The 9,855-nt window shown below is 38.8% G+C and overlaps 1 pseudogene; it reads right to left on the bottom strand.

Moving 5' to 3' along the window:
• Positions 1-364: 364 nt before the first annotated feature.
• Positions 365-779, bottom strand: LOC118834401 (annotated as a pseudogene).
• Positions 780-9,855: the final 9,076 nt, after the last annotated feature.

The raw sequence follows: 9,855 nt of genomic DNA, 5'->3' as shown, positions 1-9,855 counted from the left end.
ATGCCATTTATGGTTTTCCTTCTGGAGAAATTAGATTTCTGAAACATACATTACTCCACAGCAATCTGACACTTGTTATCATGCTTTCATCTTGTAAAACCTGAATTGCATTTGGAGTACTCCAGGTTTATGCTTAAATAATAGCACCTTGATAAGAGGGGGAAAAAACTGTGCTGCATTTTTCTTCTCATTGTGCTGGAAAACATAATGGGTGTACATTTATTAAATATATTCTTACAAATGTCCAGGTCACATACACCAGCTGGAATTCTTTTAATGTGTGCATCTTGCATTGTAAGATTTAATCAAGATATTAACATGAGTAGAAAGTTGTTGGTTTAGGTAAGTTTGAGATTTGTTCAAATTAATTGCTGTATGTTTGTCCTTCTGGAGGTTGTGGAAACGTCCTGTTTTCTTTGGACATCATTAGACGCCTTAGCTCTCGAAGTACAACTTTAATGCTATAACAATCTTGCCATTTTGCTAACATTGGTATGGACCATTATTTATCCCATTCATATTAATTTTGTTACAAATCTAATTGTTGGAGGTCCTTCTGGGTATTTAGATCCATACTCTACTTTCAGACTGTATATTCTGTTTCCATAGTTTGTCCTTGGTGGCCCAATAATCATGCCTGTCTATCCTGTAAGTGTCATATCTTTATAATCTTCAAGTCCCCAGCTAACTGTACCATTGCCTACTCCTTTTTGGCTTTCTTCAAGTTGTTCTAACAAGCAAAATTTACGTGGAATTCTAACTCCTGTGGAGACCGCCATCTTCTCCTGCAACCTGGGACTTCTGCCCCAAGGTGATACCTCTAAAGCATAGGTCTGACAATATCCCCTTCATGTTCAATGAGCTCATGGGTCCCCGTTACCTCCTGGGTCAAATGGAAATTTCTTTTTTTTCAAAGCTCTTCATAACATGGTCCTTTCATGCCTTTCCAGTCTTCTCACACTTCCTTCTCCTCCATGCACTCCACGTTCCAACAACACTGGCTTATTTACAGATCTTCCAGCAATACTCCCATCCTCTCTAGTGCCTTTGTGGGGCCATCTCTAATTGTCCTGATCTATATCTGGCCACTCCACCTAGATGGCTCTAAAGGAGAAAGTGAGGCTGGTGATTTTGCACAGCCCTCCCTCACTGAAATCCAATTCAAATGAAAGTCATGGCATCATCTTCCTGATGTCATGGTCCTCTTCGAGAATGAAGGACAAACCACAGGACTTTTGTTCCAGTTGCCTCCCATTATGGAATTATAGTCTAGCCCCTCACCTCCACCTCTATATTGTTTTTTCACTTCCTTCACAACTCAGCTGAAATCCTGACTTCCGCAAGAGGCCATTCCTCATCCACCCTGCTACAAATGTTTTCCCCTCTTACATTTCCTTTCATCTACTGTAACTCCATCTTGTATGTACTTGGTTGTTTTCCTGTTTGTCTCTCTCATTTGAATATAAATTCTGAGGGCTGGGACCATTTTTTTTTGCCTTCCTTTGTATTCCCCAGAGTTTAGCACAATGTCTGGCACACAGTAAGTGCTTATTAAGTACTTGTTAATGATAAATAAGGTGCTTATTACTTGCAAATGTAATCTTTTGAGCCTTTAAGACCTTTCAACTTAGTGTAAAAGTTGTAGCTTTTTTCAAGATACTTCAGCTGAGTAAGAGGTAGCAGAATAGCAGAAAGAGACAACAAAGGAGACAACAAAATCTGAGTTCAAGGCTTCCCTTTAACATTTGAAAGCTGGATGACTGTGGATAAATCACTCACCCTCTCTGAGCTTTGGCCAACTTTGTCAAGCTGTGGTCCTCTGATTAGAGCCCGTGCTGTTGCTATGGTACCATGCTACCTCACCCGATTCCTCTTCATTGAAAAAAAAAACTGTGACCCAAGTCTCCTGCTTCTTCTGTTATTTTCTGTGATTCCTGAGAAATTATATTATTATGCAGACTAATACTGTGACCAAAAGTTCTTCAGCTTGTTAAGAAAAACAAGTAAATGTCAGAAGAAAAAAAACCCAGCCTTTGACATCTGCTTCCTTTCTCTCCCTACCATACATTTAGAGGGCAACTGGACAGGCATTTGTTTTATAAATGATGAAGGCTAAAAGGGGAATGAATTTTAAATGTGACCTGATGTCACATGTATGGGGGGGGTGGCTTTTACTTTATTACCTCAGTGACCTCTACCAATATAGATTTCATCAGGGGAGGCAGCATGGTACAGTTTAATGAGCCTTCATTATTATTTATAAAAATTTATAAATAAAATCTATTAGAGAAGACTCTACTAGAGTCTGAGACCCATGTTCAAAGCCCACCTCTGAAACTGCCTTCAGGACCTTAGGTAAGTTATTTAGTCTTCTCAGGCCTCACATTGTCTCCTTTCTAAAATGGAGGAGTTGGACTAGATGACCTCAGAAGTCCTTTCCATCTCTAGATCTAAGATCATAAGGTCCTATGATCTAGATTAAACAGAAACAGCAGTCATCACCCTATTCTTTCATAATTTTATCATGGCCAACTTAAAGCTGCTCCAGCTGGAATAATCACGGTCATGTTGTAATCATTCCGTACTGAATTACACATCGATTCTTGCTGTTGCCTCCCTCTTGCAGAAAGTGTTAGCCTTTCTCCTCCTTCCTATTCAGTTGCCCTCTATTTCCCTTTCTCCTCTCCATAACACAATTATTTAAACACTTCCAATTGCCAATAAATGGTGGAAAGAATGAATGAATTTGGCTTTACAAACTACTTTCTAGACTGTCTGGGAAGTAACCTGAAATTAAAACTGGGTTATGTAATGATGTTATTATGGCCAATTAGTGAGACTGGGACTAAGCCCTATATTTCCCTCTGCCCTGTTTAATATGTGACATCAGAGACTCAAAGGGAATGCCTTGGAATGGGCCGCCCACTTGATGGCTTGGGCACACCAGGAAAGGAAGCTGCACTGTCGGCAGTTTACTTAGCCCCTGGGGTAGCATGTCTTGTTCCCTCGTTGAAAAAGAAAATCACAGCTTCTCTTCAGTCACTTTCAAAAGCTGTCGGTTTCCACAGCATGACTGAGTTTCCTGCAGCTAAGAGTCTAAACATGGAGGGTAAGCTAAGGATCAGTTCCTTTGGCTTCTTTCCAACCTTTCAGGACGTTTCCCTTCATCCACTCTGCTACATGTGTAGTTCTTGGATTGACCAATTTAAGTAACCCTAGCAAGTCTATTTTTTCCTATTTAGGCTAGTTTTTTTCCCCTCTCTCTAGGACACCCTTCACAGTGAGTGACATTTGTAAGGGTAAAAGTAATATTTCAGGGAATGAGATCAGGCGATAGGGTTGGGGAGTGAAGTAGCTAAGCCAGGGAGAGAATGAGTTTGGGTCTGAAGGATAGAGTGGTTTCAAAATCATTCTTATAAATGCAGCCCTTGGTAAATTACTCAGGCCTAATTATTGTTCAGTTGTTTCAGTCATGTCCAAATTTTCATGTCCCTTTTTGAGTTTTCTTGGCAAAGGTACTGGAGCAGTTCGTCATTTTATTCTCCTGCTCATTTTACAAATGAGGAAACCAAGGCAAACAGGGTTGAGTGACTTGCCCAAAGTCACATAGCTAATAAATGTCTGAGGCCAGATTTAAACTTGGGAAGAAGAGTCTTCCTGATCCCAGGCCCAGAACTCTTTCCCCTACACCATCTCACTACTCTAAGGGCCCAATTAGAACCTACCAATGTGAATTTGCTAGATCAGGTTATTTATCATTATTATTATTGACTATTTTGTAATTTTAAGTGGTCAGACATGTTATTATAGTGTGCAGAATGCAAGTATAGAAGTTTTTTCTACTGATACAGACTAACTCCTCAAATTCTAATTTTAGAGAAGTTCAATAACAGGTTTTGTAGTCGGTCTTCCTGATTACAGCACTGATCCCTATCTACTATAGCATACTGATTCCCAATCATCATATAAAGCATATAAACCATTGGCCCTAACTTCATGAAGCTTGTGCCTGGTCACCCTTATTTTGAAAAGGAGGAGGAGAGGAAGGAAAGAAGAAAGCAAGAAGCAGGGAAGGAAAGGGGAAAGAAGAAAATGAAGGAAAAAAATGAAAGAAAGCCACAAAGAAACGAAACAAAGAAAGAAAAGAGGGAAGGAGGGAGAGGGAAGGAAGGAAGGAAGGAAGGAAGGAAGGAAGGAAGGAAGGAAGGAAGGAAGGAAGGAAGGAAGGAAAGAAGGAAGGAAGGAAGGAAGGAAGGAAGAAAAGTAGAGGGAAGAAGGAAGAAATGAAAGAAAGAAGGAAAGAAAGAAAAGAGGGAAGGAGGGAGAGAAGGAAGGAAGGAGGGAGAAGGGAGAGAAGTTTTTAAAAAGAGAAAATACTTTTTTTTTTTAAAGAATGAGATCTTTATTGCTTTCATTGTTTTTCTACCATATTTTACCAAACTTCAACTTTTGCATTTTGTCATCTATGGCTTCTTCTGGGATGCTTCAATGTCACAGCCATAGACTTAGAGACGCAAAGGACCTCATGGATATTCTAATTCAGCCTTCTTATTTTGAGGCCGAGAGAATGAAATGACTTTCCCAAGGTCACTCAGGTAATAAGTGACAAAACCAGAATTTGCCTCTGACTCTAAGTCCAAGATGTTTTATACCACATGATCTCCAAACTATGAACATATTATCCCATATGAAATATGTTCAACTGCACTAAATATTTAGGGAAATGTCCTTTAATTGTTTTGCTTTTTATAATACTCATGAGCATACTTGGGTTGTAATCATAAATAGATCATTTGATCACCATTGGAAAAAATGACAAACATATAAGCCTGTCCTAGAGTTTAAGTCTCAGCTAGACATCGTGACCAAGTCGGTGGCTACTAGTTAGTGGCTCTCTGTTGGCTTCTCTTTGCTGACATTTTTCACATCCTCCAAAAGAAAACTCAAACCCAAAGACTACTTCCAGATAAGGAAGAACAAGGCCAGGATAGAATATTAATTAAGAAAGTTCTCTCGCTCTTTCCATCAATGGAGAAGAATCTCAGCCACTAACAATTTACCTAAAAACTGGAGCACACCTCGATTATGACAAGAACATAGAAATTCTTTTGCTTAAGTGTTTTGTAAATATTTTTTCTTTTAAAAACCCTCTCCATAAATCAAAATTTACTTTTCTCAGTACTGCATTATTCAGCCTTTGCATTTGCCAGTAAAGTGTGTCCCTCATTTCAGTCAAAAGTTATCTCTGAAAAGAATAATAACTAATAGCTAACATCTATATAGCATTTAGTAGCACTGAGTGCTTAGACCGCACAGTGCCTGTCACATATCAGTACTTAGCAAATGTTTATGGATTGAATGACTGATAGCATTTTATAAAGCACTTCCCTCACTGCAACCTTGTAAGTTAGTACAAGTATTATCCTCATTTTAGAGATGAGGAAATTAAGGTTCAGAGAGATTAAATGATTTACACATGGTCACTGGGCTAAAAAATAATAGAACTAAGACATAATAATAACAGCAGGCATTTATCTAGTGCTTTAAGGTTTTGCAAGGCTTTACAAGTAACTCACTTTATCCTTAAAAACAACCTAGGGAAGGAGGGTTATGATCTCCATTTTTCAGAGGAGGAAACTGGAGTAGACAGAGGTTAAGTGACTTGCCCAGGGTCACACAGCTAAGAAGTATCTGGAATTGAGTTTGAATCCAGGTCTTCCTGATTCCAGGTCCAGTTGAGGAACTGAACAGCCCCTTACTCTTCCTCTAGTATGCTGTCTCCATAAGGAGTCAGACAGCAGAATATCAAAGACAAAGAGCTAGAGAAAATAGCATGATTAAGTTCAAATTAAAAACAAGATTACAGTCTCATGTTACAGAGATCTTTTTAGGGCCCTGATGGCTCCATCTCTGGCACAGTGAGTAGAAAACAGGCCTTGGAATCTAGAAGACCTGGATACGAATCCTGCCTCAAACACTACCCATGTGACCTTGAGCAAGTCACTTGACTTCTGTCTACTTCAGCTTCCCCATTTGTAAAGTGGGGCTAATAATAGCACTTACCTTCCAGGGCTGTTGTGAAGATAAAGTGAGATATTTGTAAAGCTCTTTGCAAACCTTAAAATGCTACACAAATGCTAGCTATCTTAAATTTCTATAAACCTAGATAAGTGATACACCTGCTTTGCAAAATACCAGCAGTGGTAGTTGTCCTTTCTTGTCATGCAAAAAGTGATCTGAGGCAGAAAGGATGTGTTTATTCTTTTTATTTTATTTTTTACATTTTTCTCTTTTTTAAAAAATTGTTTATTTTATTTCGAAACTGAGAAATAAAATAATCATGTCTCTGACATTGTAGGGTTGAAAGAAAAAGATGATTACCCATGAAACCACTTGCTATCCTTTTTAATATATAATAAAGTTATCATATAACTTCCTTTTTCCCCCTTTTTTTCTTTCCTCCCCCCATGCCTTAGAGATGACTATCATTAGACACAAATATGCATATATGCATGTGTATGTATGTATATATGTGTAAAATATATATGCACATATATGTATAAAATAATTCTACACATACTTCTATTTATTGGTTGTTTCTCTGGACACAGATAGTGCCTTCCTTCATAGCTCATTTGATGATAAACAGTGTGGTAAAATGGATAGGGAGCTAGCCTCAAAGCCAGGAATACTGGGGTCAAGGCCCACCTCTGACACATAATTACTGTGTAACCTTGCAAGTCATTTAACTTCTCATTGCCCTAAGAAACCCTGTAAGACTTTTACTTGCATAGTAGGTGGTATTATAGATTGGTAGAGGGAGTTTTCCCACCCTGGAGTTTTCTGTAACAAAGAAATTACAGGTCTAATTCCTCTCCCTGAAATTGGAAGAAAAAAATATGATTGGAAATCCTCAACCCAAAGAAACTAAACCCTAGTTCTACCTGTGCTAGAGTTGAAATTGCCAGGAGCCAGTGGTGGGATTCAAATAAATTAACAACCTGTTCTCCACGGAACTGAGCCAAGGCACTGCTGTCACTGCTGACGTGGCTGGTGCTAACAACAGGTTCGCCCAACTCAACCTAAAATTAAGTACCGGTTCTGCCCAACCAGTGCGAACTGGCTGAATCCCACCACTGCCAGAAGCCTTTGGAACACCTATTTGTGATAGTGAATGATTTTAATTATTATTAAAATTCTCTTTGGACTTATACTTGTCATGGTTAGTGAAACATCTGTAAATGTTGAAAAAGAAAACTGGAACAGATGAATCAAACACCAGAAAACACAGGAATGTGAGAGGCTTTTTTTTCCCCATAAATGCATTTAAATAAAGACATAATGATTCCCCTCAAATTATCATATGAACTTCAATTGAACAAACATTTTTAAGTGCCTACTATGTGCAAAGCACTCTACAAGGTCCTAGGGAATACAAAAACAAAAACAAAAACCCTTTTCTTCAGTGAGATCATTTATATTCTACTAATATATTTATATTATATTTATAGTCTACTGGGTACGAAGATAAGTTAATAGAAAACAATCTGAGACTGGACAGAGAATTAACAACTTGTGGTGGCAGGGGGAGATCAGGGAAGGCTTCACAGAGTAGGAGGTACCTGGGTTGAGCTTTGAAGAAAGGATTCTGAGAAGAGATGAAGAGAGAGTGCTTCCCAGGCATAGATATGGATTGTACAAGTACACAAAGGTGGAAGAGGTCTTGTCAAGTTTGGAGAACAGCTAATGGTACATTTTAACTGGAAGAGAGAATGTGTGAAATTACGTGCAATAAGGCTAGAAAAGTAGATTGGGCCTTCTTGTGAACAACAGGCTATATGAAGCTTGTATTTTATCCTAGAGACAAAAGGGGGACATTGAAGGCTTTCTTGAACAGAGATAATTCATCATTCCTTCTAAGCTATCACTTCTTTCTAAAGAATTCCAAAAAGAGCTTTGAGACTTTGGGATTAATAAACCTTGATTTAAATCTCTGAATTTTTTACCTACCATTTTTGAGACTTTGGGTAAATAATTTCATTTCTTGGGACCTCAGTTTCTTCACCTATAAAATCAAACAATCAATCAGTAAGTATTGATTAAATGCCTACTATGTGCCAAGGAATGTGCTAAGTGCTGGTAATACAAATACAATGAAGCAATTCCTACACAGGGAGCTTACATAAAAGGAATCTCCCAACCTAACAGCTTATGATCTATTTGTGCCTTTTCAGTTTTCTTTTGGTTTACTTATTGTTCATCTCTGATTTGATGAATTTGTCTTTCCTATTATGGTTGCCAAAGGGGCAAATGAAGATTCAGATGCCTATTTCATACACACACAATTCAATCCTTGTTCTAAAGTGTGAATAACATGTTTTAACTTCCATATCAGTAGTCACTAACCTTTATAGGTGTAGAGAAAACCTGGGAACTGATTATTCCCCTTTGTTTATGAAAAAAAATTTAATTATTAAAAGAACAAAGAACTTTCAGAGATAGAAATTCTTTCAGTAATCATAAAGGGACCTGGGGCAATTGTTTCTTTTTTTTCAATCTTAAGTCTATATACATTTTTTTTTTTTGCTACTGGGGGTTTACGTAGAAAGCATTTTGGTAAGCAGCTGGCTCCAAGGTCTTTATGTTCAAACTAGAGAAGATAAATGAACCAAGCATCTGCAAAAGGACTAAAACAATCAGCCCCAGTCTGAATTCCATTGTTCCCCAGTAGTTGGGCACAGAATCTAATGATTACAACACATTTTTAAAAATCTGTTGGCTTGTGACTGGGTCAAAAATTGGAGGATCCAAGGATATGGTCATGAGATAAGATTGAGAAGGTGGCAATCTATTCTGTGGCTGGAAGAGGGCTGTCAGACCATGTAATGGCAATTTAAATTTGAACATCTTTCCTACTCATTAATAGGCCCATATGACCTGCTTATGTCACAGGAAGCCTAAGTCACATGTGGTGGAGTTTGTCTTTAGACTCTTCCCTGCTTGATTCGGTTTAGCCTGAGGCTATAGCCTCGCATTCTTCTTAGGCCCAAATCTCTCCCTCTATTGTTACTTTAGATATGCATGCCTTCAGTTACTTCCCAACCTTGATATCCCATTCTCTTGGATCCTGGACTCTGGCTCCACCTTATCTTCCTTAGACTTCCCCTCAGGACCATCCCAAAAGCCCCCCACCAGTCACCCCAGACAACCCCTCAATCTTTCCCACAATCTTTTATGTATTTAAACCCCATCCTGCCTTCACAAGGGGCTCAGATTCTTTAGGAGTCTAGCCTATGGCGGGGCTGCTGGAGGATCTGGCCACTGTAACTGTTCCCTAATAAACTTTGTCTTTTTCTTTGGCTAAGAAGGCTTGAGTCGAATTCTTTCGGCAGGACCCGGTGCGTCGATATTTTGGGGTGTCGAGCACCTCTCCACCTTTCACCTCTTCAGTGGGAGGAGCATGCTGAATGGGAGGAACAAAAAAGGGTGGAGAAGGAAATGCTCAAACTGGTTAAAGCTGAGGGAGAGAGCAGACATGCGCTAGCTGTGCTGTGAGTAACTGTTGATGGAAAGGCCCCGGCAAGAGGCCAGAATGGTTTTGAGATGGAGTTGTTCTCTGCTATGATAACGTGTATTAATTTCTTTGTTGCTATGATGGATCGGACTTAATGGTTTAGGGATCTGATTCCCTGGTGTCTGAATAAATGGTTTACTTCTTCTACCTTCTATATGGAGAGTCTCATATTTTGTGATACAGAACTACATAGGCATATTTATAATTATCATCTATATGGTGATTATTGCCTTGCTAATACAGACCAGGAGACAATATACATTACAAGCCCATTCTAATTT

Source organism: Trichosurus vulpecula, chromosome 1 (genome assembly GCF_011100635.1).
Source record: "Trichosurus vulpecula isolate mTriVul1 chromosome 1, mTriVul1.pri, whole genome shotgun sequence".
Taxonomy (NCBI): Eukaryota; Metazoa; Chordata; class Mammalia; order Diprotodontia; family Phalangeridae; genus Trichosurus; species Trichosurus vulpecula.
This window is presented reverse-complemented; position numbering and strand designations above follow the sequence as displayed.